Below are 4,968 nucleotides of genomic sequence, written 5' to 3'. Positions count from 1 at the left end.
GCCAATGAGACCAGTACGGAAGAAGACACGTCCCGTAAAATTAAGAGACTTTGTTGAATTGGAATTTTGTGTTTGTAATTCTGTACATTTTATTGTTACAATACAAGTTATTGTTATTGGTTTATCATATGTGGTTATTGTTCGGGACGAACAATATTAAGGAGGGGGCAGTGTTGCGTCAGCGAGTCACATGACTACTGTGACGCCACGTTTCTAGAACTATCCTGTACTTTGGCGAATGCTCTAGTATTTACTAGATATAGGGTAGTCGGGTATATAAAAGAGGGGACAACGTGACGCGGTAATGTGTGTATAGACAGTGAGTAATTGAACTGCAGTTAGAGAGCACGAGAGACGTTACAGCGTTTGTTTAGCGCGATTGTTGAAGTTCAGTGTATCGGTAAAGTTGTATTCGGAAAGAATAAACCAGTTTTATTAAGTAAAGAACTTGTGTCGCTAAAGTTTCGTCGGAACGAAGTTACGGAAAGTTAATTAACAAACGGAGACGTAACAGTATGGTCTGATCCACAGATGTTTCGCTACTATTCAGCTACTTAATGGAAGCGATTATTGTAAAACGTCAAACAAACATCTCACCACGGAAATCACTGAATAGCTTGTAAAATGCGAATGGCTACACCCTTTCCGTTTAGTTTTGGAAATCTTGGCAGTTATATTCAAACGTACAAACTGTCGATGTTCAAGACATTATATCTACTAACATCAATTGTCCTAACTGTGTAATAATCAAACAGATATCGCATAGACATCTCTCAATGAAACTCTGCTTCATAGTTCAGAAAGTAAGGCGTAACAACATCCTTTTGGTCCGTTAATTTTGCAATCAAGAAATCATTCTAACCTTACAATAATTAAGTGGCTATCGCACTGTGCAATATATACATTTTACCATGAAACATCAATCTGTTACTCAAATAGAAAGGAAGTAGTCAATCAAGTGACAAGCTAACTGCTGGTTAGACAAATAATCCCCGCCATATCGTTTAGGAGGTTGCTGTCGTTGTTTTGTGTGATCATTAGAACTGGCTTCTGTACTGGGACTTTCTCGTCTTTCTGACTTCTCTCAGGCATTCAAGTAAGTATACCCAACATCGTTCTCCTCGTCAAATGAGTCGAGATAATACAAAAAAGTACTCTCACTATCCTCTAGTTCCTCAATCTCATCCTCTGAATCCTTTTCTAGTCAATGCAGGAGAGGTTCATCATTGACATATGCCTTTAACTTGTCAATTTGTTTGGCGCATTTATGCATATCGCATGACCAGTGCAGCTCATAGTTAGATGGACCAAGTTGCCAAAAACGAGATGAGGAGTTGCCAGCTAGAACCAAACTGCTTCCATGCCACTGGCATATACCACAGCCATACCCAGACATCACACTTCAATGTTTGTTCCATAATTGTCTTATCATAACATCTTTTTTACTGTATGTCCTATCGTGTGCTTCAACTACTGCAGACTCAACCACTCCACTCATTCCTCTAGACACTGGTACATCTGCTTCAGAGGATGGACTATACATCACCTCTACAAGAAACCGTATTTCTTAGCCAACCATGATCATGTTTGGCAAACAACCAGTTGATCTTTGCTCAGTTGCACGATACACCATTATGACGTACAGGTGTTTGTCTTAGTTCGTTTTGTTTGGATTAACAAACTTTGTAAGCATACACCTGATAGTTTATATACCATTTTGCTAAACCATCAGTCTGGGCCGATAGGATGAAGTGTTGAAATCTGTGTTTTTACATAAGTCATTAAATAGCTGGCTGTTGAAATTATATTCCTGATCCGCGTGATTTTTTTTAGTGAGCCAAATCACAATGTTCAGTGTTCTTCCAGTATGTCATTGATGAACTATGCTGATGTTTTGTCCAGTGAATAAACTTTGGTCCACTTAGTTATTTAATGAATAACGACCAGCACATACCAATTACCTCGTTCAGTCTCCTTTTGAAAACCAGTGATATTCAGGGCTATTTTCTGCAGCAGAGAACCTACAACTCTCTGTCAGAGTTTTCTTTGCCTTAGCCAGTTTTGTTTTCTTTGACCATTACACACATTGTACAATGTTTACCTCACCAATCGTTGTCTTGACACAAATTTGTCCAGTAGAACTGCCACCATATATTAGTAAAGGTGTATGTAACAACATGTGGTCTCCAGCCCTTGCATTATTCAAAGTCTAAAGTACTTCTTGCCTGAGAGCTCTAATAACCACTAGCTGCAACACAGGTTGAGAACCACGACTCTGTAGTTTATAACAAGGCACACCATACTCTCCTGCACTCTTAGCTGCTTGTACTAAAGCCACAAGTTCTCACGGCAATGAGCACTTACTCTGGGTCCTTCAGTTACTCTTTCTAGATCTCCTGAAGTATTAAGAGTGATATTCAATTACTAGTGGCATCTCCTGCTATGTGATTCAATCTTTTTAACTCCCACATGGTGTCTATCAGCAATACATTCAAATATTGGTGCAGGCTTTCACTGTACGGAAAAACAATCCTTCAAGCATTTCAGTTCAGTACACCCATGTGATGATATAAAATAAAGTCATACTCTTTAACTCTTGCAATGGTATAATACAACGTGAGATTTTAAAATCCATGAGTAATTTCAGTGGTGCATGGTCCATACAACTGGTGGATTTTCTTCTCCATAAGAAGTGGTAATTATGCTTTGTGAATAATATGACTGCAAGCAGTTATTTCTTTATAGTGTGGTGTCTGCATTTAGTAGTCGCCAATGTATGAGTAGCATACATGATTACATGTTCCACTGTATCCTGTAACTGTGACAATACCACCTTATTTCCATTATCGCTGGTATCAGTGTTCAGCAGGAACTGAAAATCTTGTCACAGGTATGTTGATGCCAGCGCCTCAACTAAAATACGCTGTAATGACTGAAATGTTTGGTCACAGTCTTCAGTCTATATAAAGTACGAATCACCTTTAGTGATAATAAATAATGGTGCTGAATTTTAGAAAAAATAACAGCAAAATATCAGTCATGTGACGGGAAACCTAGGTTACTGCAGATCTTTTGCTTGATATTGGGCTGAAGCCCGTCTTGTACTGCTAAAGTTTTTCAGGGCTCAAAGATGTTCCATCTCTACCCACAATGTGGCCAAGGACTTAAACTGCATACACATAAGTGCACTGTTCTCTGATTTTAGGTACAGTCCAGCCTTTTTTTTAACCATTGAAGTAACATACCAAGGTCCTCAATAGCAGACTGAAAAGTGTGGTCAAACAACAAGACATTATTGAGTAGATCAATCTCCTCTTTCTTGTAGCTCTCTCAGTGCAAGCTTCATTAGCCTTCTCAAGAGTGATTGGCACATTACACAGGCCAAATCGCATGCCATGGAACTTGTACAAGGCTATCTTGAGTGCTAAACGCAATTTTAAAACTGTTTTACTCATCCATCTTAACTTGCCAGCATTTGGAAGCCAAATCTATAGTGCTAAACCAACTGGAACATTCTGATACATCCAGACATCCCTGTGTCCATGGGAGTAGAAAGGCATTAATGAGACCCTAATAAGCACCGCAGAAGAGCACAAAGAGACACAAAGAAGTGCATTCTATTAATTTCTATAATGACTTACTTGAAACTGAAAATACAAATAATATTATTACCAGAGTCAGATTAGCCGAGTTTAGGGATTCAATTTACCCTCCATTAGTTTTTACATCCTCTCAACTGATTTGCTATGTCAGTTGAGATGTAAAAACATAGCACGTCATTCATGGTCAGAGTAAAACTTAATATTTCAAGCTTAAATCTTTTATGTCCATGACATATTTATGTATCACTAAGAAATTTGGACGTTTATCTGGGATTGGTCTAAAGATGGTCCTATAATCACAATGGACCACACAGAAACAAGGTTTAAAATATAAGAGCTTAATAGAGATAGTTTTTGTTTCTATACTACTAACAAAGAACTAGAAACCTTGTGGGTTTTTGTTTATTTTCTATTAAGCACAAAACTACGCAATGGGCTACCTGTGTTTTGCCCACCATGGGTATTAAAACTACATTTTTAGTGTTATAAGCTCTCAGACTGATTGTTGAGCCACCGGAGGTACCCTTGTGACTCAATAAAGCCTTTATATTTCAATGTGTTGTTCGGTCTGTAAGTTTTTTCACGATATTTCGTACACAAATTCGATATTTAAAACAAGTAAAATAAAAAAATAGCAGTTTTTATTAATTTCATTCATTTTAGATCTGAAAGAGAAGCCTAATATCAACACAAAGAGATAAAATGATAATATTAACATAAATTACAATACTGTACTTACACTCCTGATGGTCCCTTAAAAGAAGAAGATTGACCCCAAAATATTTGGCAGTGTGACCCAAAATGTCACTTAACATATCCCGGCCTAAATCGACAACTGAATAAATGACGGGTGGCTGAAGGACTGTTGTTAGGTTTATGTCACTCATTATAGTATAGTGTTGCCATTGGAATTTGTATTTCTCTCTTTCTCTTTAAGAACGAATACTAGCGAAAGTACCCGGATTTAGGTTGATATATTCTAGTTGACTATTTCAGTATGTGTATTCTGAACCTATTGTAGCATAGAAGAACAGTCAAAAATCTTTTAAACATTTTTATTTTCCAGAAACATAAACAGGCCGTAAAGAAAGTAAAGTAAATTAATAATTATTTATTATCAAAGAGCTTTATCATTGCGTTAAATATTTCACATTTATATTTCGTATCACATATTTCTATCACATTTTATATAATATTGGTTGTCTCCCAAAGAAACCACCGACAGACATGCAGACACGCTCTCTAATAATAATATTGTAATTATTATAATAATTATAGAAGTGGTTCTTTATATTACAAACTAGCGAAAATACCAGGCTTCGATCGAGTTATTAGGTTGATATATTCTAGATGACCATATCAGTGT

This window comes from Limulus polyphemus, unplaced genomic scaffold (genome assembly GCF_000517525.1).
Source record: "Limulus polyphemus unplaced genomic scaffold, Limulus_polyphemus-2.1.2 Scaffold259, whole genome shotgun sequence".
NCBI classification, from domain to species: Eukaryota; Metazoa; Arthropoda; class Merostomata; order Xiphosura; family Limulidae; genus Limulus; species Limulus polyphemus.
The sequence above is the reverse complement of the archived record's forward strand: the minus strand, read 5'-3'. Positions refer to the sequence as shown.